Source organism: Somniosus microcephalus, chromosome 2 (genome assembly GCF_052327205.1).
Source record: "Somniosus microcephalus isolate GS21.2 chromosome 2, FLI_Smic_1.0, whole genome shotgun sequence".
Classification (NCBI taxonomy): domain Eukaryota; kingdom Metazoa; phylum Chordata; class Chondrichthyes; order Squaliformes; family Somniosidae; genus Somniosus; species Somniosus microcephalus.
Window position 1 is genome coordinate 197,673,453 of NC_140988.1, and position 26,073 is coordinate 197,699,525.

Here is a 26,073-nt window from a genome sequence, read left to right on the forward strand (position 1 = left end):
CCATCATCTGAAATGCAAATTCAATTCCAGACTAGCACCTGTGCTGGGCACAGGTATTTATTACTCATCTGTACTATTATCATATTCTATTTTCTTAACTTTTGAAATAGCACTTCAAAAGGAAATATTTATGAAAATATTCAGAGTGACTAAAAATCAGAAAGGGAGGAGAAATGCATTGTTAATAAAACGCTCCACTGAAAATATGAATATCCACAGAAGAGAATTTTGCCAAAATACTTTATATCTTTAACAAATGTTCGACTGAGGGAATTCACTGATGTTGGGGGAAAAGAAAAAGTGATGTAGACCAAATTTAGTAACTATATAACTTATAAAGCCGCAAGCGCAGGAGAATGGCGGTCAATGGAAAGCACAGCATGCAGCAGCTGCTAAAGATGTCCAAATATAAATAGGGCAATTGAATTGGTGCGGCGTGACGTCCTACACATTTCTACGGTTACACCACCACTGTATCTTCCTGCGCATGTAATGTAATTCTAGACAACAAGTACCAGAGGCGGTGAAGATGCTGGTTTATGAGTGGATCTCAGCGATAACAAGTCACTTGTTCTAATTATAGATATAATAACTGACTTGCAGTATAATATGCACATTGAACATTATTTTAGATGCAATACTGTTTGCATGTGGCTCCCAAAGTTACAGTTGATTTTGTTTCAACCAATACTTCTGTATTATACAACCGATTTGCCGATTGCCACGGCGGGTGACAACGGGTGGAAGAAGTGAACAGGGGCCTGGGTGCCTGTTCATGGTGCGCTGCGTGTGATCTACCAGCCAGCCTATAGTTCTCACACAGCAGGGCCAGAGGAAACTCCGATACATGCATAATTTGCCCATCTATTTGCTGTAGTGAAATACTGGCTAGCAGTACCTTGGCTGATATCCTGACCTTTTCTCACCCCCCCCCCCCCACCATCTGCTCCGGTGTACTCTGGGTGTTCAACACAGCAGTTACTCTGCCCATCATTTACTGCCAAGCAAAGTGTATAGTTCTCTTACAAGGAGAAGAAGGCAGGGTGGTGGGGGGTTCCATAACCCTTTTTAAAGAAGTATTTCCTTTGCTTCCCTTTTTTTTCCTGCAAATGCAACATCTGAACGTGGAGGTGCTCTGTGCTGCTGTCCCGTCATTTCTAGATTTTCATTCAAAAACAATCAAGCAATCCCTTTAAATAGCAGCTGTAGCCCTCAAGAGTGCACCTGTGCACGATTGCACACCAACAGCGAGCTCCATCAGCAAAGAGAGCTCATTGTAAATATATAATGAGGCCAACCCTGGTAAATCCTGCTAGTTCACTGCTCCCTAACACCACCTGCTACATCGGCGTTACTTCGCTGGGAGTGCCGTGGAATCCCTGTTTCCACTGCACTTCCAACGAGGTAACACTGGCGGAACAGGAGCAGCTCCATGCAATTTCCCATCCAGAGTCTATCACCTAAACCTACACTGCAATAAGCCAGGAGGATGTCTAAACCTGCCACTGCACAGCACTTTAAGATGTTCAAATTTGATCCTCGCACTGTTAAATACTTTTGTCACTGTATGTGAGCCATGAATGGGCTTCATGTAGAAAGCTCCACTCAATACAAAACTAGTTTTCCTTGGCTCCTGAGTACATAGGGACAGCTTTACTACTGTCACTTGAGTGCAGTACTGATTTCTACAGTGGTCTATTTTCCTGGGAGAAAAATCACTGATGAAGGTAAAGGTTCTATTTTTCCCCACTTGCTGGGGAAATACTTCGTGATTTAGATCCAAATTAACACAGGTACAGTCACCTTCATATTTTAACAAGAATTGAATCCTCCACCACATAAGGTTCCTGCTTTGAAAATCAAACTGAGGTCTGTTTTAAAGCATTTGCTAATCCTGCTCCTAACTTGGCTGCTTGGAAGTGCACAAAGCGCCTTGGGCTGGTTCATTCTCTGAGCCTCCTTCCCTCTCCGGAAAGCAGCTTTCCTCAGCTCACCCAGTTCCCCCCAAACGTCTCCAGCTGCACCTGGTAACAAACACTTCAATTGCTTTAGAGCGCCCAGATTGGCATCCATGACTGGGAAGGACGCCAATCCCTTCTCAACACAAAAAGAACCGCTGAAAGACAGATCCACCGCATACGTCACCCAAGCAGGTCTCTTCTGGCTGGGCGACCCAGCCTGGCGAGTTTCCAGCAGGCTGCTTTGTCAACTTCTCTGGAACTTCTCAGGCAGCAAAAATTATAAACTTTTTTTTTTAAAGTTCGTTCTTTCCTCCATTCTAAGTACTGCTCCTGTAAATTTCAAATATCAACATTTCACAGCTGATTTATCTTTCAGTATGTAAATTAGTGAGCAGAAACATAGACGTTTAAGAAAAATGTTATATAGATATCTATATATACACACACACACAGAGTTATATAAATATATATATAAAAAAGAAAAGAAACATTAGGGAATACATGTTTTAACATCCAGTATGGATTAGCTGTGCTCTTACAGCAGCATGCCCCATAATGCATTGATTGCTTGTTCTTTAAAGTCATGCATTCACTGAAAATCACATATTGTAATCAGTCTGGTTTTCATTAATTCACTTTAAGATGTGTGCTCCTGTTTTTTTTAATCTCCCTCTTTCTCCCGCCCTTTCTCCTCTCCTTGAGGCATCGACTCCTTGTTGAGGAATCAGATACCTCACATAGGGAGTGTAGTTGGCTGTTTGACTGCAGGGTTATCACAGCCGAGCCCGAACCTGTCCGCACTTGATCTACAAAGAACAAGCACTTCCCGGGGGGCATGTCAATGGATGAGGAGCACCTCATTTTCATCATCTTAGTAAAAGCAAGTGAGAGAAGGACAAGCGCTGCTCTGTGTCACAATTCTTCCTCCTTCCCACCAATTATCATTAAACTTCTAATATCATCAAGTAGTTTTCCCGAGCAAACATGTTTTTGTCAGTTGCCATATAATCCTTTACTTGTTTTTGAACCAAACTGGCAAAGTATCTCCACCTAGTTACCAGTTTAACACCTCAGGCTATGTTTAACAAAAATAAACTTGCTATTACTCATTGATGGAAAATGGGACACCCATGGAATGAGACTCCAAAGGTGGATAAACATCATACTATGTATATATACTGGGGGAAAGTAATACATCACTTTCTGACCTCCACCCACCACTGGTGAGTAGACAACGTATATACTGTACTCTAGTTACAGCAGCTTGACTTTTCCCTCAGATGTTGAGACCTTAAGTAAGTTTTATTTAATAAAATGTTTATGAAACAGCCTTTTTTTAAAAAAAAAACTTTTATTTGTTTCGATTTAAAGCTCCATCGGGTTTTAACATCTCCAAAGACACTGTAGTAGATTTCAGAAGTTGTAAAAAAAAACTTAAATGGGAGAGGGGAGGCGGTGGAGGTTTTAAACACAGAAACATAGAAGATAGGAGCAGGAGTAGGCCATTCGGCCCCTCGAGCCTGCTCCGCCATTCAATGCGATCATGGCTGATCATCCAAATTCAGTACCCTGTCCCTGCTTTCTCCCCATATCCCTTGATCCCTTTAGCCTTAAGAAATATATCCAACTCCTTCTTGAATATATTTAATGAACTGACCTCCACCGCCTTTTGTGGTAGAGAATTCCACAGGTTCACCACTCTCTGGGTGAAGAAATTCCTCCTCATCTCTGTCCTAAATGGCCTACCCTTTATCCTTAGACTGTGTCCCCTGGTTCTGGACTCCCCGACCATCGGGAACATCCTTCCTGCATCTAGTCTGTCCAGCCCTGTCAGAATTTTATAAGTTTCAATGAGATCACCTCTCATTCTTCTAAACTCCAGCGAGTACAAGCCCAATCGACACAATCTCTCCTCATAAGTCATTCCTGCCATCCCAGGTATCAGCCTGATGAATCTTCACTGAACTCCTTCCATGGCAAGAACATCCTTCCTCAGCTAAGGCGACCAAAACTGCACACAATACTCAAGATGTGGTCTCACCAAGGCCCTGTACAACTGCAGCAAGACATCCTTGTTCCTGTACTCAAACCCTCGCTATGAAGGCCAACATACCATTTGCCTTCTTAACCACCTGCTGCACCTGCATGCTTATCTTCAGCGACTGGTGCACAAGGACACCCAGGTCTCGTTGCACTTCCCCTTCTCCCAATCTATTGCCATTTAGATAATAATCTGCCTTCCTGTTTTTGCCACCAAAGTGGACAACCTCACATTTATCCACGTTATATTGCATCTGCCATGTTTCTGCCCAATCACCCAACATGTCCAAATCATCCTGGAGTTTCTCAACATCCTCCTCACAGCACACACGCCCACCCAGCTTTGTGTAGTCTGTGCAGGAGTAGGGTAGGGAAGGCAGAGTGAGGGGGATGTGATGAGAGGCACAGCAGGATGAGGTTGAGTGTGGCTCTGTACTAACGTTTCGTGATCTACTGAGATCATTGAAACGTTTGTGGCACTTCACCCAGGTCTTCCTGACCACATCCCTTCTTAATGTGCAACCAGGCTGTGTTGATCTCCTGGGGAGGTCTCTTCCACCCATTGGAAGGGAAGAAGACCTCCCTGTGTGCTGTGACTCCCTCCATAAGCATATGGAGAGAGCCATGGGAGAGCCTGGGTGCAACCCTGTGCCTTTGTGCAGTCATTGTCAATGTTTGCAGCACCTCAATGCTGTAGAACACTGGCAGCACAACTGTCAAAATAAATTTGGACATGGTCCTTTTAAGGAAACCGGCTGATGACGCGTCATCAAATGACGCCACCAGACCCGCTTCCTCCAACTGGCCGGATCACGCGCTGGGCGGGCTTAACGAGCCCAATCAACGGAAATTCATTTTACAGAGCGGGATGGAGCCAGCAGCAGGGTCGGGACCTGCACCGACATCGCCCGTCATGGACCCGCCAAGATCAGCAAAATCGTGGCCGAGGTCTTTCGTCGGTAAAACAATGTGAACAGTGGCAGATACGACAGAAGTTTTTAAAATTATGAAAGAAATAAAAGACTTGCCATTATATAGCACCTTTCACAACCACCGGACGTCTCAAGTGTTTTACAGCCAATGAAGGAGCTTTGAAGTGTAGTCACTGTTGTAATGTAGGAAACACGACAGCCAATTTGCACACAGCAAGCTCCCACAAACAGCAATGCAATAATGACTGTTTTAGTGATGTTGATTGAGGGATAGATATTGGCCAGGACACCGGGGATAACTCCCACTGCTCTTCTTCAAAATAGTGCCATGGGATCTTTTACGTCCACCTGAGAGAGCAGACGAGGCCTCGGTTTAATGTCTCATCCGAAAGACGGCACCTCCGACAGTGCAGCACTCCCTCAGCACTGCACTGGAGCACCAGCCTAGATTTAAGTGCTCAAGACCCTGGAGTGGGACTTGAACCCACAACCTTCTGACTCAGAGTGCAAGTGTGTTACCCACTGAACCACAGCTGACAGAGTAGGACAGGATAGCTAGAAGTAGACTGTTTCTGGTAGTTGACAGATCTAGAACAAAGGGCCATAGATTGAAGATTAAATGTATGAGATTTAGAACAGAGAGCAAGAGAAACTTCTTTAGACAGAGTTGTGAGACTGCTGAATTCATTTCCAGGGTTATTGGCTGAGGCAGAAACTGTCACATTTAAGATTAGACTGGATGGATGGATGAAGATAAAAGGGTTGAAGGGAGACGGGAACAGGGTCGGTTAATGCGATTAAAACTATCTGCTCACATGGAGGGTCAATGCCGCCAATCACTGGTTGGTCCGAATGGATTGTTTCTGTGTTGTAATGTCTATATATTTCTTTCATGCTATTGAAAGCTGATGTTAGTACCTGTACAACATATTGAACCAAATTAGTAATATTTGAAGAAAAACTGATCAAGCTCTTTCACATTTTTTTTTCCTGATTCTCCTATTTTCATGGTTGCCCTGGTTTTATATTCTGCAAATCTGGTCAGTTTGTCATGATGAAGAATTAATTAATTGTACATCATATTTTCACTTGTGGTTCTGTATATTTATGTGAACCTTTTTGCAGGCCCATTGTCATCTTCATTGGCAGAACCCTTGACACAACTTGTGACCAATTCCGTGCATACAGGTAGACAGAAGCACATCTACCTTCTAAAAAATAGCTTTTGCCTTTGACTTCCAAACAGCATTAATGTGTTAATAAAGCCTGGGGACTTCACTTGGGCGGTGTGAGCAACCTCCTCCTGTGGATCATTGAACCGGGAACTAGGCCTAGAAGAGGGATGTAGATAGGTGAGATTGAGTGAGAAATCGAGTGAAAGAGAGAGAGATGGAGAGGTTGAGCGAGAGAGCCACACAAGCATGGTCCTGGAAAGCAAGTGTTGGAGTGTGTTCCAGACTACTGGTAAACAAACTCACTACATTCACTTCTGTCAGAAGCAGGCTGTTGGCACTAAATGGCCTGATCTTTTAAACCATCATTTTACCAAAGTTAGTCTTACTTGGTCACTTTCCATAAAGAAGTCCAGTTAATTTGGAATCTAACCCCAGCTCGGGTATAGTGTGTACATAATGCCATCTTCCAGGGTGGCTTGGAGAGAAATGAAGTGCAGTGGGCACAAGTGATCTAGGATTGTGTGAATCCCAAATGGCGTAAAGTCTCCGCAGGAGCAGAAAACCACAGGCCTGCACTGCTCATAAGTGACGCGAGGCCCACTCACATGAGATGTGGCAAGAGTGTTGCAAGATGGATCAGCTCATCATAGTTACCTAAAATTATATCACAGTGAGCAGTGAGAGACACCTGCTTAGTCGCAACCGATTCCCGAGTCAAAAGTGTACGCAAGCACATTGTGTTGAGACCTCAGCAAACGTCTTCAGCACATGCAGAAGAATGGGCACAGTTAAAGTGCCCGCTCATTTTCCCGGATGCCTATTAGGACTGCAGTGTTACTTTCATCTGAAACCTGATTTATGTTTCCTATTTACACTCGTTTGTTGGTACCTCAGCAGACTTTCACTATAACTTCACTTTTCTTCCTTTATAGGCATCAATACACAAGAGACTCAGATTATTTCACACATTTACAGATGAGAAAAACTGATGGATTACTGGCATTACTGCTGCGACTGACTATAAGACAATCCCTGATCAACTAGAAAAAAAGTGCCTTCCACTAGCAAGTTGTTTAGTTTATTCAATGAACACTTTCTAAATAATTTCTGGATCATAATGACCACTAAGTGATAACTAGAAATGTGCACTATGTTCTAGGATTTGATTTTCACAAGTGTTGATAATGAAATTATTAGTCCCACAACCACAGAGTAAAATCATATATGTGTTCTGCAGTAGCTTGATGGAAAAGGTACATAAAACCTGCATTCCCTCACGTATATTTGTTAAAAATCAATGCAACAGTACACTCATAAAACAAGTGGCCACTATGAAAGATAGCAAAATACTGCGGATGCTGGAAATCCAAAATAACAACAGAAAATGCTGGAAAAACTCAGCCGGCCAGGCAACATCTGTGGAGAGAGAAACAGAGTCAACGTTTCAGGTCGAAACCCTTCGTCAGGACTCACGAAGGGTCTTCGACCTGAAACGTTAACTCTGTTTCTCTCTCCACGGATGTTGCCTGGCCTGCTGAGTTTTTCCAGCATTTTCTGTTGTTATTTTAGCCACTATGAAAGGTGACTTTAACAGGTTTTGATATTTCAAAACGATAAAAGTTTGCCAAATTGAATTCCATGTGTTCACTTCTAAAAATCGCTGTTGCTCATAACCTGGTTGGTCAAGTAATGATGTCCCAATGCTGCATATCAGGGATGAGAGACAATTATTTTCTCCACTTCTTCTAAATCTGTGGAGAAGACCAAGTGGCTAAGACAGAAGCTTCTGTTTGGGAGAAGATAAAGTTGTGGTGCAAACGATTCTTTAAAAAGTTCAACCACTTTATCGGAACAAACTGGACTGTAAACAGCATTGAAATAAAAAGCAATCACGCTGAATTAAGTTGAACACACATTCTCTTTAAACATAACGGGGGAGAAATTCAGTATCGCCACGTTTGGGGCATAATACTCGAGCGGGCGTGAAATTTAGCGCCCGGCGCAAATTATCGCCACCTACTGCTAAATTGACCTGCTTCGCCCCAGGAGGTGCTTGAGCGCTAAAACAGGCACTGCACGACTGTCTTAAGGTGCTAAGCCGGAGAAGCGAGATGCTACCACCGAGGGCGGGCGCAGCGCAGGTGCGGCCAGTTAGCGATTGCATGCAGACACGCTGGCGCCGGTCAGCTCTTAAAGGGGAAGTTCGATCTTGGATTCTTGGACAAGGTCAACATGGATTTACAAAAGGTAAGTCATGCTTGACTAATCTACTGGAATTTTTTGAGGATGTAACTGGTAAAATAGATAAGGGAGAACCAGTGGATGTGGTGTATTTGGACTTTCAGAAGGCTTTCGATAAGGTCCCGCATAAGAGATTAGCGTGCAAAATTAAGGCACATGGGATTGGGGGCAAGGTATTGACTTGGATAGAGAACTGGTTGGCGGACAGAAAGCAAAGAGTTGGAATAAATGGGTCGTTTTCCGAGTGGCAGGCAGTGACTAGTGGGGTACCGCAAGGATCGGTCCTAGGACCCCAGCTGTTCACAATATATATTAATGATCTGGACGAGGGAATTGGATGTAATATCTCCAAATTTGTAGACGACACAAAGCTGGGTGAGAGGGTATGCTGTGAGGAGGATGTCGTGAAACTCCAGTACGATTTGGACAGGTTGGGTGATTGGGCAGAAACATGGCAAATGCACTATAATGTGGATAAATGTAAGGTTATCCACTTTGGTGGCAAAAACAGGAAGGCAGATTATTTTTTGAATGGCAACAGATTGGGAGAAGGGGAAGTGCAACGAGACCTGGGTGTTCTTGTGCACCAGTCACTGACGGTAAGCATGCAGGTGCAGCAGGCGGTTAAGAAGGCAAATGGTATGTTGGCCTTCGTAGCAAGAGGGTTCGAGTACAGGAACAAGGATGTCTTGCTGCAGTTGTACAGGGCCTTGATGAGACCGCACCTTGAGTACTGTGTGCAGTTTTGGTCGCCTTATCTGAGGAAGGACATTCTTGCCATGGAAGGAGTGCAGCGAAGATTCACCAGGCTGATACCTGGGATGGCAGGAATGACGTATGAGGAGAGATTGTGTCGATTGGGCTTATACTCACTGGAGTTTAGAAGACTGAGAGGGGATCTCATCGAAACCTATAAAATTCTGTCAGGCCTGGACAGGCTAGATGCAGGAAGGATGTTTCTGATGGCCGGGGAGTCCAGAACCAGGGGTCATAGTCTAAGGATAAGGGGTAAGCCATTTAGGACTGAAATGAGGAGGAATTTCTTCACCCAGAGAGTGGTGAACCTGTGGAATTCTCTGCCACAGAGGGCGGTGGAGGCCAGTTCATTAAATATATTCAAGAAAGAGTTGGATATATTTCTTAAGGCTAAAGGGATCAAGGGATATGGGGAGAAGGCAGGGACAGGGTACTGAATTTGGATGATCAGCCATGATCTCATTGAATGGCGGAGCAGGCTCGAAGGGCCGAATGGTCTACTCCTGCTCCTATCTTCTATGTTTCTATGATTGCAGCCACACCCTGCGCATCGGAGCCCTCTCAATGTAATGGAGAAGCCCAACGTTTCCACCCATTGCAGCCCCCATAGTATGTGGTCACTCAAGGTTATGCCAGCGAAAAAGCAAACTACAAAATTCTGGGCCCAAGCCAAAAGTACCTCTGCGAGCGCTGAGTCAATGCAGAAAGCTCTCTCCCTTTGTCTCTCTGCAAATCTCTCTCTCTCTCTCACACAGAAGGAGTGGTCCAAAAATGGCTACCACAAAGAAGCCAGGAAGAGCCCCCTTTAAATAGCACCCACCCCCCCCCCCCCCCCCCCGAGCCCCACAGCGACTGGGAACCGTTCCAGTCAACCAGTTGCTGGGAGTGCCAGGCGGAAAGGAGGGGGGCGCCACTGAATTTCCGGTTCGGGGCGCCCCAAGGGCATTGCACCATGAAATGACGTCAGGAGCTGCGCGCGCAGCTGAGCGGGCGTTGCGGTTTGTGCCGCTGCTAAATGTCCGCTCAATTTCGCGAGAGGTGCAGGTCTCGCCGCGCCCGGGTGCTAGCCGCCTCGCACCCCACTTATCGCCCTCTTAAGGCGCTAACGGGTGGCGCAAACAACTGAATTTCTCCCCCAACAAGTCATAGTTGAAGCTCTTTGTTTATCACTGACTATGTTTATTGCACACCTCCCTGAAGTTCCTCAAATTTGGAGGGACTTTATCAATGTCTCCTAAAATCTATGTAAAACATTATGGCGTCCATTGAATTTACAGGGCCTCTGATGGCAACAGGTGCAGCCCATGACAAACATACAATGCCACTCATGGCTCAGCGAATATTGCTACTGTGGGATATAGAAACATAGGAACAGGAGGAGGCCATACAGCCCTTGAGCCTGTTCCGTCATTCAATACAGCCTTTACTCTGTAATGCCTTGATACCCTTACCCAACAAAAGTCTGTCAATCACAGTTCTGAAATTTCATTTGACTCAGCATCCACACAGCCTTCTGAGGGGGGAAAGAGAGTTCCAGATATCCATTATAATTTGTGTGAAAAAGTGCTTCCTGATTTCCCTCCAATATGGCCTAGCTCTAATTTTAAGATTACATCCCCCTTGTTCTGGATTCCCTTGCAGAGGAAATAGTCTCTCTGTATCTACCCTATAAAATCCCTTAATTATTTTAAAAACCTCCAATTAGATCAGCCCTCAACTTTCTAAACTCAAGGTAATACAAGCTAAGTTTATGCAACCTGTTAAGTCCTTTGAGAAATAGTTAAACAGTGTTTCAGTTAAGAGCAAGAACCTTCCAATACTTCAGCGATTTTAGTGGAGAAATTGTAGAGCAATGCAGTTTTAGTTACTATTAATATTCTGAAATCAACTAGGTTACCCTTAGATAATCTCAGATCCTCATCAAGTTCAATTTTCATTCTCATTTGTTGCAGACTGGCTTTGTTTTGTCTCATTAGGATTTCTTCAGCCCACTGATATGGGCTAACACAGATTACTGAATACAGAGTACAGATATTTTGATTGGATTTTCTAAAGGACAGTAATGAATGCTTCAAAATATTTAACTTTTGTAAAAATGGGGGGGAAAATAAAAATATGAAACCTTTTGAACAAAACATTGCTTTAATTTTTTTTTATTCCTGCCCCCTTGCAGTCCCTCACATCACTTGTCTATAATTCATTTTTCTTCCCTTCTGTAGGAGGTACATAATGGCAGTCTGGGGCAGCTTGCTTCTTTATAACTCTATATGCAAAGCAGAATGAAACACCAATGCAATATGCCTCCTTGCTTTTTTTTTCACCAATGTTTGTCAGTGGAGTTTTAACATATTGTTAACATGTCACTACTGTAGTGTATGTAACCTGTACCACCTTAAGAGGATACCTTAAGGTGATGGACTACTTTTTGATGGCTCCTGTACATTGTAGTACCGGTTGTGACCACACCGGTATATAAACCCTGCGGAGCAAAGTGTATCTCAGTTCAGCCCTGACCCTCAATCACTAAAGACCTGTTTACTTACTTCTGTAGTCTGTGTCCTGTTATTCAGTATAACTGCAATTGAAAACACAGACTCAACAGTGGCGACGAGTCTGATCTTACCGAACGGCAGTTTTGCATCAAAGGGAGCTTCGTCCTCAGAAACGGGCGTCGAAAAAGGGCATCCGCCCTCAACATCCTGCATCGCACGGGAGGCCATTGGAAACCCAGGTTGGTTTGCTGGCCACGAAGTCAAGCATCAGTGAGCATCCCTTCTACGACAGCGGCGGGTAAGCCCGATTGAGCGGCACTGGGGGGGGGGGGGGGGGGGGGGGCGCGGGGGAGAAGTCGGCTGAGTTGTCAGTGGGAGAAAGGGAGGGAAAACGACGAAAAGGGCGGAGAACACGACCGCAGCCGGTGTCAGGGGCCGGACTGCAATCGGGCAGAGACGCGCAGCAGCCAGAAAAGCGTTTATGGCCACAAGGACCGCGGGAGCGGCGGGGGAACAAGAGCAGCAGCGCAGGGGAAAATAAAGGACCGCTGGGAGGCGTGGACGGCAACAGCGCGGGAATCGCCATTTTGAGTCGGCGGGGGAAGACGACAAGCGCGGGAAAAGCCGCCAAGCGCGGGAAAAGCCGCCATCTTGAAAAAAAAATTTAAAAAATAAATAAATAATAATATCCAAAGGGGAAGGAGAAACTCAGCAAGGATGCCAAAAACGGGTAACATCACTGCTTTTGATAACGATGTGGAAGATTGGGCCACGTATGTGGAACGCATCGAAGTTTACTGTACAACGAATGAGGTACCGGATGATAAGAAAGCACTAACCCTATTAAACTCAATGGGTGCGAAGACATACGGGTTATTAAGGAACCTTGTAACACCAGACAAACCGGTAGGGAAGAGTTTCGCGGATATTGTTACTATCCTGCAGGAGCATTTAAACTCCACGCCGCTGCTGATAGCGGAACGACTTAAATTCTACAAAAGAATTCAACTTAAAGAAGAAAGCAACGCTGAATTCCTAACAGAACTGCGCAAGTTATCAAAGTACTGCCAGTTCGGAACAGGACTAGCAGACGCACTGAGAGATAAGTTTGTGTGTGGGCTCCTAAGGGAAGGAACCCAGAAGCGACTGCCAGAGGAAAAGGACCTTACGCTGGACAAAGCTTTCAGCATTGCAGCATCCCACGAGGCAGCAGCACGGGGCGCTGCAGAGATACAGCAAAGGCCATTGGAATTCAGCACCAATGAAATGGCATTGGGCACAGTAAAGTGCTATCGTTGTGGAAGGACAACGCATGACCAGAACCAGTGCTGGTTCAAAGATAAAGAATGCAGGCAATGTGGCAAACTTGGTCACATAGCGAGAGTATGCTGGTCCGGGAAGAAGACCAGCAGCAAAAAGTCACCGCAGGAGAAGTACAAAAAAGTACACAAGGTGACAGAACAGTTCGGATGAACAGAAGACGGATTCAGACTCCAGCAGTAAGCAACTGGGTTGTCTGAAAATACATAATGTGGGTAACACAGCAGACCACCAAACTATCTGGGTCATGCTTCGGATAGCAGGAGTCCAAGTGAAGATGGAATTGGACACTGGGTCGGCATTAACGGTCATGAATAAGCAAGATTACAAAAAGGTTATTCTCGCACATTCCCCTGAGGGATACGGAGATTGTATTGAAAACATACACGGGGCAAATAGTATACCCCAAAGGAAAGATAAAAGTAAATGTGGTCTACAATGGTAAAGAAAGTCAGAAAATGGACTTGTATGTGTTACCTGATGGAGGTCCGCCACTACTGGGACGGGAATGGATCCGGAGAATAAATGTGGACTGGCATTCCATACAAGCACTAACTGTGGATGCCTGTAAGGAGGACGACGTCAAACCTAAACGGCTGTCCAAAATCTTAGACGATGCTAAGGAGGTGTTCCAACAGGGACTTGGAACACTGAAAGGAATTACGGCAACCATCAAGGTTGAAGAACATGCAAACTCAACATTTTTCAAAGCCAGACCGGTGCCTTATGCGATATGACCTGCTGTGGAAGCAGAGCTGGAAGGGCTAGAACGTTCAGGGGTACTGTCCAAGGTGGACTGGAGCGAATGGGCTACACCCATTGTTCCTGTCATGAAGCGTTCGTTGAGCAACAAGACGGGGGAACCTGGGAAGGTTCGCATCAGTGGCGATTTCAAGATCACTGTTAATCCGGTTCTTCACACGGTGCAATATCCGCTTCTGCGGATTGAAGATATTTTCGCTTCGCTGTCTGGCGGGAAACACTTCCCTAAGATAGACCTGGCGCAGGCGTACCTACAGATGGAAGTTGATGAAGCGTCACGTCAGTATCTCACGATCAACACACATAAGGGCTTATATCGGTATAATAGACTGGTTTTTGGAGTGGCATCGGCTCCAGCGATTTGGCAAAGGGCCATGGAGCAGGTATTGCAGGGAATTCCAGGCACACAATGCTACCTGGATGACATCTTGATTACAGGAGATAACGATAAGGATCACCTCGCGAATTTGGAGCAGGTGCTCATCAGATTGAAAGAATATGGGCTCAGAGTTAATCGCCAGAAATGCGAGTTCTTTCAAAAGCGAATCTCGTACTGCGGCCACGTCATTGACCGGGAGGGGCTCCATAAGTCACCTGACAAGATCGAAGCTGTTGTAAAAGCTCCTGCACCGGAAAATGTATCCCAGTTGAGGTCGTTCCTCGGGTTGGTTAACTATTACCACAAGTTTCTTCCAAATTTATCCACGGTGTTACACCCGCTAAACACTCTTTTGCAAATGGGAATACCATGGAAGTGGAGCGATGATTGTAAGCGGGCTTTTCAAAAGAGCAAGGCACTGATCACCTCCAAGGAAGTGTTGGCTCACTTTAACCCAACGCTGCCTATTCGCTTACCTTGTGATGCTTCTCCATATGGTATCGGGGCAGTGCTCTCACATAAGTTTCCAGATGGCTCGGAAAGGCCAGTCGCTTTCGCATCCAGATCATTGACCTCCGCTGAGTGCAACTATGCTCAGATAGATAGGGAGGCTCTCAGCCTCGTGTGGGGAGTTAAGAAATTTAACCATTACCTGCAAGGCCAAAAGTTTACGCTGCTGACAGATCACCAGCCGTTGGTTTCCATTTTCAACCCTAAGAAGGGTGTTCCGGTAATGACGGCGCAGAGGCTTCAGAGATGGTCCCTTTTCCTAGGGGCACATCAATATGATATTGAATTCAAAGATACAAAGCAACATGGTAATGCTGATGGGCTGTCGCGCCTGCCACTACCTACAGCGGAAGAGGCACCGGCAGTTGACCCTGTCGAGATATTTCACTCGACCATCATCGAATGCTTACCAGTCACCAATGCGGGTATTGAAAGAGAGACCCGAAATGACCCGACACTGTCTCGGGTCTACGACTTGACAGTGAAGGGATGGCCAGCACATGGCGAACCACTGTTACCAGCATTCTCAGCCAGACGAGAACAGCTGTCCGTATGTCAAGGAACATTGATGTATGGAACAAGGGTGATTATTCCTCCGAAATTGAGAGAGTTCTGAAAGAATTGCACGAAGGTCATCTGGGGGGAGTCAAGATGAAAAGCCTTGCTAGGGCTTATGTGTGGTGGCCAGGTATCGACAAACAAATAGAGGATCTGACTAAAAGCTGCTCAGGGTGCCAAAAAGTTCAAAATGCACCTCCAATTGCACCGCTGCATCTGTGGGAATGGCCTTCAGCCCCATGGCAACGTGTGCATATCGACTTTGCAGGTCCATTCATGGATTCCATGTTTTTGATAGCAGTAGACACACATTCTAAATGGTCAGAAGTGATTAAGATGTCGACCACTACCTCTGAGAAGACGATCGCAGTTCTAAGAACCATATTTGCAAGGAATGGGTTGCCGGAGCAAATATGTTCAGACAACGGACCACAGTTCGTGTCAGAAGAATTCCAGAAATTCATGAAAAAGAATGGGGTGAAACACTATACATCTGCCCCATATCATCCGGCTACAAATGGGTTGGCCGAGAGATTTGTAAAAACGTTCAAAAAGGCGATAAAGGCCATGAGTGAAGACCATATTCCACTACAACACAAGGTGGACAATTTCCTGATGGCGTATCGAAACGCCACGCATGCAGTGACAAATCAAAGCCCTGCCATAATGTTCTATAACAGAAGGTTGCGGTCCCGGTTGGATTTGTTAAAACCCAATGTGCGAAGGGAAGTCGAAAACAAGCAATTCCAGCATGTAAATAACAAGGCCACTCGTAGTTTCGAAATAGGACAACCAGTGTTGGCCAGGGACTATAGGGATGATAAATGACAACCTGGAACAATTCGTGCATGACAAGGACCCTTGATGTACACGGTAGACGTTGGAGAGAACGTAATACGACGTCATGCTGACCAACTTGTGGAATCGAGAACAAGGGTCGACCCCATGTCTACGGCAGAGACACCAGTTGAAGAACTTATTGAGCCTGTAGCATCCACCTCAGACTCGAACGTACATGATGATGTTCAATCCATAGGAGATCAAGTGGCTGAGTCACCCCAGCAACGAGAACCAGAGACCCCTGAAAGGCGTTATCCGGCCCGGATCAGGAGGCCTCCTCAGAGACTGAATCTTTGAACAGTTTTGTGTGTAAATTGTATATATGTTATCCATGTAATGTTTAATTTGGGGTGTACACTGTTAAGCTAAAAGGGGAGGAATTGTAGTGTATGTAACCTGTACTACCTTAAGAGGATACCTTAAGGTGATGGACTACTTTTTGATGGCTCCTGTACATTGTAGTACCGGTGGTGACCACACCGGTATATAAACCCTGCGGAGCAAAGTGTATCTCAGTTCAGCCCTGACCCTCGATCACTAAAGACCTGTTTACTTACTTCTGTAGTCTGTGTCCTGTTATTCAGTATAACTGCAATTGAAAACACAGACTCAACAACTACGTGTACCATTGTCTTCACCTTGGTTTTCACACCCCTCCACTGCAAATTACAACATTTTGAAATACAACATAAACTTAGAGGAAATAGAAATGTCACTGTTATTTTCACAACTTAGAGGACTGGGAGGCCATATTTCAAATTGAAAATTCTACTCGTGTGCCAGATTTTCAAAGCATTTATGAACATGCAAATACATTTGCAATGTGCATTTGTGATGCATGCTGACGATGCAATGGGCTTACACGGTCACTGGAGTTTCATTTTTCTTTAGCTGTATTGCAACAACGCAACCAAAGTCACTTCGCACAAATCTGGTCCCTCTCTACGAGGTGATATTCTTAAACTAAATTTGTTTCCCACAAATCTCAAAGATAGAGAAAAGGAGCAAACAGGTTTTCTAAGCATTCCAAGATGGTCATAATCGTGAACAACATTCCTCGTCCGTAATGTTCTCTAAGCATTGTGATATTGCTCATAAGAAGCTATGAGTCACACACTTTCAGGCTTTTGGAGCCATTTCAGCCAACTTTCTCCATTGGTTTCCAGTACAGGTAGACTATCCTTTATCCGAAAACCTCGGGACCAGCCGAGTTTCGGATAAAGGAGAATTTCGGATTTCGGAAGGTGGGTCGGCGGGGGTCCGCGGGGGGGGGGGTCGGCGGGGGGTCGTGCGCACGACTTACGCTGACGCTCAGCGTAAGTCAGTCGGGGTCGGCGGGGGTCGGGGCCGGCGGTTGGTTTCCTTTTAATCTAGCATTCTGACACACTGAGTATATGACTTGCCCGTGGTCCTGGAGATCTGGTTTAAATGTAAAATCTTTGTGGAAGGTGGATCCTATTAGTCTTGAGCTTTGGAGTGCACGTCATGCCTGATGTGAGAAATTGACTGTCCGAGAGGCCGTGGTGCATTCAAAACTGTACGCTGATCTTGCAAATTCTTGTCCTCATCACAAACAGTGTTAGAGATGAAAAGTGATTGGAGTAACCCAGGTGACTCAGTGAGTAAATACATTTCTGCAAAGGATCTGAGATTAGTGGGGTTGCATAATCCGCAAAATTCAAAATCAGAACACCAAGTCCTGCTGGCGGTTGTCGGGGCTGGCGGGGTCGGCGGTTGTCGGGGCCGGCGGGGTCGGCGGTTGTCGGGGCCGGCGGGGGGGTCGGCGGGGGGTCGTGCGCACGACTTACCCTTTATCCGAACTTCCGAAACCGGAACCCTCTAAAAACCAAAGGTTTTTTCGTTCAGCGTAAGTCGTACGCACGACTTACGCTGAACGAAAAAACCTTCGGTTTTTAGAGGGTTTCGGTTTTCGGAAGTCCGGATAAAGGGTAGTCTACCTGAACTATCTGTTGCAATATGTTTCCATCGAGACTATTAGAAGTCTGGCCACAATTCTGATTTTATGAGTCAGGAACATGATTAACATGGAATCTCTTGACTACAGAAATAAATTTGTTGGTTGCTTATTGTGAAATGTCACTGGCAGAGGAAAGATCACCCTGCAGCTACACAAGCTTTGCTTTCCACCTTTTAGAGGGCATCAATTGTCAGTTGTCATTCTCTTTTGGTGGCTGTATTATTAAACTGTTTGGCTTATTGTCACTTGTACGTTGGCACTTTTTTCACAGCCGGAGTTTGATAGCATCTTACAATTTCCCGAATCCTGAATCATTTTTGTCTGTAATTCAAGCTCCGTTGTTAGTAAACAGGGCAGCAAATTCACTCCCCTGTATTATCAAATTTCAATTCTCAGCATAATTTTATATTCCCGTCACAACTGCAAAGTTCAAATTATGCAACATGTTTTGCATGCATGTTTTTTTTAAAAAAAAAGAAAACAATCTTTTGAAAATCTAGTCCCAGGTTGTTCAATTTTATCTGTGCAAAACAGTGCAGTTAATAATGGCCAAAAACCCCAGGCTGTAGAAATACTTGAACTACTTTATACTGAGGCATTAACAAAAAAACCCGACTGAATACCATTGTGATGAAATATGCCATTCATCACTCATCGGTATTCTCTGCCTGTGACTGTGGTTTGGTTTCAGTTTCATTTCCCTTACCTCAGTTCCGTTTCCTCACCATTGTATTGTATTGTATTGTGTGTAGGGCTCCGCCCATACCTGGCCCCTATGTAAGCAGGCCCAGCCTGCCTCACATCCAGTACAGCAGACCTCTGGATGGAAGATACCTCTCCACTGTGTGTTACCTTCTAAGTTAATAAAAGCCTTGTTTTGTTCCGCTAACATTGAGTCTCGGATTTATTGAGGCACATCAATTTTATTAACTTACTTTTCAACACAATGGATCAACTCTTGAAACCCGAACGTTTGGATTTGGACCAGCACGCTTCGGACACTGGTTTATGTGTATGGAATTCTTCCTGGACAATTCCGCAGCCGTCACAGGCGCTACGGACGCCTCAAGTATGAAACTCGGAATTCTGCGGAATTGGGTAAACCACCGGGTTTACCCCCTCATCCAAGACGCCGACACGTACCCGGCCGCCTGCGACATCTTAAAGGCGCATTACCAGCAGCCTACGAATGAGGTGTATGCTAGGCATCTGCTCGCTACTCGCGCACAGCGACCTGGGGAATCGCTGGATGAGTTCCAAGGCACCCTGAAAACGCTTGGCAAAGACTGCAAGTGCCAAGATGTAAAAGCCGCAGTGTACACTGACGAGCTTGTTCGCGATGCCTTTATCACAGGCCTCAGCTCCACTTACATCCGGCAGAGACTGCTGGAAAAAACGGGATTGGACCTGAAACAGGCTGCGGACACAGCGCGATCCCTGGATGTGGCCCAGAGAAACTCGGACGCCTACTCTTCAGCCTGCGCCGTCCACGCCGCCACGTGTGCACCAAGGGCGCTGCCATCTTGGAAGGCATCTTCCCCGCCCAGCAGCCCGACACCGTCGGGGCCCCGCTCTCCCCCCAGAAGCCCTACGACAGCCGCGACGCGTCGGGGACCCAACTGCTACTTCTGCGGGCAGCCGAAGCACACCAGAAACCTGTGCCCGGTGAAAGGCAACGCCTGCTTTAAGTGCGGTAAGAAGGGGCACTTCGGGAAGGTGTGCAGAGGGAACCCCGCCGGAAAACCCGCCACGTGTGCGCCGTGGGAGCGGCCATCTTGGACGCCATCTTGCCCGACCTCGTGGGGTCCGCCATCTTGTCTCGATCAGGGCCCTACAGTGGCATCGGTCACAGTGGACCAGACCAGGCCGCACCCGCTATCCAAATCAATGGTGGACATCGAGGTAAACGGGTGCGGGGTTAAATGTTTAATTGACAGTGGAAGCACGGAGAGTTTTATCCACCCTGAACTGGCACAACAACTCTCCCTAAAGGTGGTCCCTACTCGGGGTACCATCTCTATGGCTGATAAAACCCAGACATCGACCATTATGGGTTACTGCACGGTACAATTGTCCGTTAACGGAACTGTATACGATAATTTTAAAGTACTAATCATGAAGAATCTATGTGCAAGCGTGATCTTGGGCCTGGATTGCCAGTGCTACCACCAAAGCATCACGCTCAATTACGGTGAGTCCCAGCCGCCCCTCACAGTGTGCGGTCTGGCTACCCTGAAGGTAAAGCCGCCTTCGCTATTCGCGAACCTTACCCCTAACTGCCGGCCAATAGCGACCAAAAGCAGGAGGTACAGCTGGGAGGACAGGCGGTTTATCGCGACCGAGGTAGACAGGCTCCTGAAGGAGCGCATTATTGAACGCAGCAACAGCCCGTGGCGCGCCCAAGTGGTGGTGGTAAGGGGTAGCGAGAAGAAACGGATGGTGATCGACTATAGCCAAACGATCAACAGGCACACCCAACTAGACGCCTACCCGCTACCCCGCATATCAGAAATGCTGAACCAAATCGCCCAATACCGGGTGTTCTCCACCATCGACCTCAAGTCAGCGTACCACCAGCTCCCTATCAGACCAGAGGACCGCCCGTACACCGCCTTCGAGGCGAACGGACGCCTCTACCAATTCCTCAGAGTCCCCTTTGGGGTGACGAATGGGGTCTCGGTCTTCCAGAGGGAGATGGACCGCATGGTCGATGACCACCACTTGCAGGCAACCTTCCCCTACCTCGACAACGTCACCATCTGCGGTCACAACCAGCAGAATCACGACTCGAACCTCGAGAGGTTCCTGAAAACCGCACAAAAACTCAACCTCACCTACAATGAGGACAAGTGCATTTACAACACCACGCGCCTCTGCATACTAGGCAGCGTGGTGGAGAATGGGGAAATCGGACCAGACCCCGACCGATTGCGCCCCCTACGGGAGCTGCCCCTGCCCAACACTCCCAAAGCCCTGAAAAGGTGCCTGGGGTTATTTTCTTATTATTCCCAATGGGTCCCCAACTACTCCGACAAAGCCCGCCCCCTCTTGAAAGCATCCTCTTTTCCGCTCTCTGCTGAGGCCCACACCGCCTTCAAAAGCATTAAGCGGGATATTGAGCGGGCCACGCAACAGGCAGTGGACGAGAACACTCCCTTTCAAGTGGAAAGTGATGCGTCTGACTTTGCCTTGGCGGCCACCCTCAACCAGGCGGGGCGGCCCGTAGCTTTCTTCTCGAGGACCCTCCAAGGGCCCGAGATCAGACACTCCTCCGTGGAAAAGGAGGCCCAAGCCATCGTGGAGGCAGTGCGCCACTGGCGCCACTACCGAGCCGGCAAACGCTTCACCCTACTTACCGACCAGCGGTCGGTAGCGTTTATGTTCAATAATAAACAGAGGGGGAAGATTAAAAATGATAAGATTCTTAGGTGGCGGATCGAGCTCTCCACCTTCGATTATGACATCATTTACCGGCCAGGGGCCCTTAACGAATCCCCCGATGCCCTCTCACGAGGGATGTGTGCCAGCGCCACCGGGGATCGGCTACAGACCCTCCACAACGACCTCTGCCACCCAGGGGTCACGCGGCTGTTCCACTTCATAAAGTCCCACAACTTACCCTACTCGATTGAGGAAGTTCGGTCTCTGACCAGGAACTGCCGCACTTGTGCTGAGTGCAAGCCTTGGTTCTCCCGCCCAGATAGAGCCCACTTAATCAAAGCTACACGGCCCTTTGAGCGGCTCAGCTTAGATTTCAAGGGCCCCCTCCCGTCCGTCGACCGCAATGTTTACTTCCTGAACATTGTGGACGAGTACTCCAGTTTCCCATTCGCCTTCCCCTGCCCAGACATGACCAGCGCCACGGTCATTAAATGCCTCAACAGCCTGTTCTGCCTGTTCGGTATGCCGAGCTACATCCATACGGATAGGGGGGCGTCCTTCATGAGTGAAGAGCTACGCCAGTACATGCTGTCCAGGGGGATCGCCACGAGTCGTACCACCAGCTACAACCCCCGGGGTAACGGTCAAGTGGAGCGAGAGAACGGGACAGTATGGAAAGCAGTCACTCTAGCGCTAAGGACCAAGGGCCTCCCTATCTCCCGCTGGCAGGAAGTCCTCCCAGATGTGCTCCATTCGATACGGTCGCTATTGTGTACTGCCACTAATGCCACGCCTCATGAGCGAATGTTTGTCTTTCCCCGGAAATCCACCTCAGGCGTATCCATGCCATCATGGCTCTCCACCCCAGGTCCGGTATTCGTGCGAAGGCATGTGAGGGGCCACAAGACGGACCCTCTCGTGGAGTCAGTGCACCTACTCCACGCCAACCCCCAATACGCGTATGTCCGGCACGCCGACGGAAGGGAGGACACCGTGTCCATAAAAGACGTCGCCCCAGCCGGTAACGACAACAACCACGACAACAGCAGCAACAATGATCACAGCAACTCTTACCCACCCACTACTCTTTCATCACCCCCGGAAGAACATCGACCAACGGTACCCCCACCAACTACCCCTTCAACAACCCTGGCGGCACCCCCAGCAGAGACCCAGGAGGCCACCGGGGACACCCAGCCGACACCCGCGGCACCACAACAGCCACATCGGTCACAGAGGACTATCAAACCCCCGAACAGACTAAATCTATAGAAGGGGTGAATGTGATGAAATATGCCATTCATCACTCATCGGTATTCTCTGCCTGTGACTGTGGTTTGGTTTCAGTTTCATTTCCCTTACCTCAGTTCCGTTTCCTCACCATTGTATTGTATTGTGTGTAGGGCTCCGCCCATACCTGGCCCCTATGTAAGCAGGCCCAGCCTGCCTCACATCCAGTACAGCAGACCTCTGGATGGAAGATACCTCTCCACTGTGTGTTACCTTCTAAGTTAATAAAAGCCTTGTTTTGTTCCGCTAACATTGAGTCTCGGATTTATTGAGGCACATCAACCATTATCTGCTGACATGTTCTACAAGGTTTCTAACAAGTCAGCTGAATATTCGGGCAGAGCTGCTGGAAAAGCAGTCACATAGTTCCAGAACATTTTTAGAGAGGGAGCATTAAAACGCGCACAACATATGTGATGAGCCTTTGAATTTAAATTGCTGCTTGGTAGACCTAAGTGGCGGTAGCACCGTGGCGGCAGCAGATAAAGGCAGTGGGAGATCAAGGCAGTGTGGACCTAAGCGGCAGCACCGAGGAGGCAGCAGATAAAAGCAGCGGGAGACCAAGGCAGTGCGGACCTGAGCGGAGCAGCACCGAGGAGGCAGCAGATAAAAGCAGCGGGAGACCAAGGCAGTGTGGACCTAAGCGGCAGCACCAAGGAGGCAGCAGATAAAAGCAGCGGGAGACCAAGGCAGTGTGGACTTGAGCGGAGCAGCACTGAGGAGGCAGCAAATAAGCGAGAGACGAAGGCAGTGTGGACCTGAGCGGAGCAGCACCGAGGAGGCAGCAGATAAAAGCAGCGGGAGACCAAGGCAGTGCGGACCTAAGCGGCAGCACCGAGGGGGCAGCAGATAAAAGCAGCGGGAGACCAAGGCAGTGCGGACCTGAGCGGAGCAGCACTGAGGAGGCAGCAGATAAAAGCAGCGGGAGACCGAGGCAGTGCGGACCTGAGCGGAGCAGCACCAAGGAGGCAGCAGATAAAAGCAGCGGGAGACCAAGGCAGTGTGGACCTGAGCGGAGCAGCACCGAGGAGGCAGCAAATAAAAGCAGCGGGAGACCAAGGCAGTGCGGACCTGAGCGGAGCAGCACCAAGGAGGCAGCAGATAAAAGCAGCGGGAGACCAAGGCAGTGTGGACCTGAGCGGAGTAGCACTGAGGAGGCAGCAGATAAAAGCAGCAGGAGACCAAGGCAGTGTGGACCTGAGCGGCGGCACCTCTGACGATTTCAACAATAACAAAAAGCAAGGAGTGACATCATAGTAGAGCAGGTAGGTGATTGGTTGGTGAGTATTAACATTTTTCTCTCTAAGCTTGGACAATGGTTTAAACTAGGAGTGGGAAACCATAACATACTTTATTAAATTTATAACTTAACTAGTTAAACTAATTAATATAACTATAAATAGTCATTGAATAAAGACTCTAACTAATTAAATAAATAAAATAAGGCTAGACTAAGATATGGCAGGGCAGGTTGTGTGTCTGGACTGCAGTATGTGGGAGTTTGTGGATGGCGAGACTGGCGAGACTGTCCCAAGCGAACATGTGGGAGATGTCTCCGTCTTGACAGATAGCATTCTTTATAAGTAAGATTGAGAGTCCCACATGGTATGTTGCCTACTTGGTGCCAGGGTGAGGGACATCTCGAACCGGCTTGAAAGAATGGGCCAGAAATTCGTGTCCAAATGCGTGAGTACGGTCTGGGTACTCCCGCATCTGGCCAGTGGAAATGCAGGCGTTCAGCATGCACAGCAGATGCGGGGAACGCCGGCATTTCCAGTCGTCTGAACGAAGGGGTTCAGAGGCACAGCGCGTGCGACTGCACAGGCAGCGCTTGCGCAGTGAACTTCGTCGATTTCATTCATGGATTCAGTGAGGGTAAGTCCTTACAAGTTACACTTGAAAAAAGCATGTGTAAAGTTGTTCCAAGGCTGCGGAGGAAGATATATTTTATCGTGGAGCTTCTGAAAGGCAATATTTTTGTTTGGGAAAGGGAGGGAAGTTATTTTAAGAAATTTTAAGTAAGTTTTAAAGTTTAAATTTTTTTTTTTTTTTTTTTTTTAAAAACGGGTTTTCAGAACGGTAGGTAGAAGGAGCAATTGTGGCTGTGTGAATGGAATGTGAAAATGAGTGTTCTAAAATGAGTAATGTAACATTTCCAGCACTTTTAAGAAAGAAACTTTTCATCAGTAATAAGTAATTATGTATGTATGTCCGCATATATTCCTTTACGTATGTGTATGAATGTATGTTTTTAATTATGATTTTCCAATAAGTTACTTTCTCTGAAAGTCATAATTAAATAATACATTCATACACATAAGTAAAGGAATATATACATAACACGCAAAAGAATATATACAGACATACATACTTTCAGAAGCTCCACGATAAGAAATATCTTCCTCCGCAGCCTCTGGAGCAACTGTACCCATGCTTTTTTCATGTGTAAGTTGTAAGGACTTGACCTCACTGAAAGCATGAATGAAAGCGGCGAATTTTACTGCGCACGCGCTGCCTGTGCAGCCGCACGCGTTCTGCCTCTGAACCCCTTCGTTCAGAGGACAGGAAATGCCGGTTTTCCCCACATGCACTGTGCATGCTGAAAACCGGCATTTCCTCCGGCCAGACGCGCAAGTACCCCGACCGTACTCGCGCATTTGGAAGGGAATTACTGGGCCAACATTTTACATGTCAATAAAATGAAAAATTTAACAATTGAACGATTTGCCCCCTCGTATCTGCGACTGAGGGTCCAAGGAGGTGCATTGCGCAAGAGGTCATTGTCGTACGTATCCTCACACTGTTCCCTTTCGGGAACTGTATGAAGTGGTGGAAGGATTTATGGCCGTGATTAACGCTCATTCCGTGACCGTAACCATCTTTGAACCAGCCATTAGGGTGGTTAGTCCTATGGCGTGAGGGTTTTACGGGCTCCCACAACCCATCTGAGGGGGGGGGCCACCCACACCCACGGACGCAAGTATCCCGCTGATGTCCACCCAGAATTTATAGTTGGAGCTCCGACTCCACTTGCCAGGACTGTCTGGAGTGGGGTTCGAAACCCTACTCCTTCTGGCCCAGCGGCAGGGATGCTTACTGCTACGCAAAAGGCCCACTCCGCACAAAAGGTGACACCCATACGTTTCCTGCGCCTTTTCCCCTCCCCGTGACTGGAGCCCTATGCTGCCACTTGAAAGACCAAGCTATCATCTGCCCTTTTTGCGGCGCCTTTGACTTCTCATTACCAATGATGAGCAGGCGCTGCGCCTCCACCTCCTTGAGGAGATTGCCGAGGTCATCATCAGTTCAACTGTGAGTTCTTTTAATGCCGTGAATTGTGCTCATTCCAGCCATTTCACTTTGCTAATCGGATTGGGCCTTTGGCATAGCGGTAGGATCCCCACCGCTGGGCCAGATCAGGGTAGGGTTTCGAACCCCGCTCCAGACAGTCCCGGCAA

General features: G+C 47.2%; 1 protein-coding gene across 5 annotated transcripts in view; it reads right to left on the minus strand.

Moving 5' to 3' along the window:
* Positions 1–26,073, minus strand: part of camsap2a (calmodulin regulated spectrin-associated protein family, member 2a) — a 249,257-nt gene that overhangs the window by 180,832 nt on the left and 42,352 nt on the right. The window contains exon 2 of one of the 5 annotated variants that reach the window (XM_085968347.1): positions 2,141–2,291. The exons of the other annotated variants lie outside the window; for them this stretch is intronic. The gene's annotated coding sequence lies outside the window, so the exon portion shown is untranslated. The remainder of the gene's footprint in view (positions 1–2,140; positions 2,292–26,073) is intronic. 5 annotated transcript variants of the gene reach the window in all.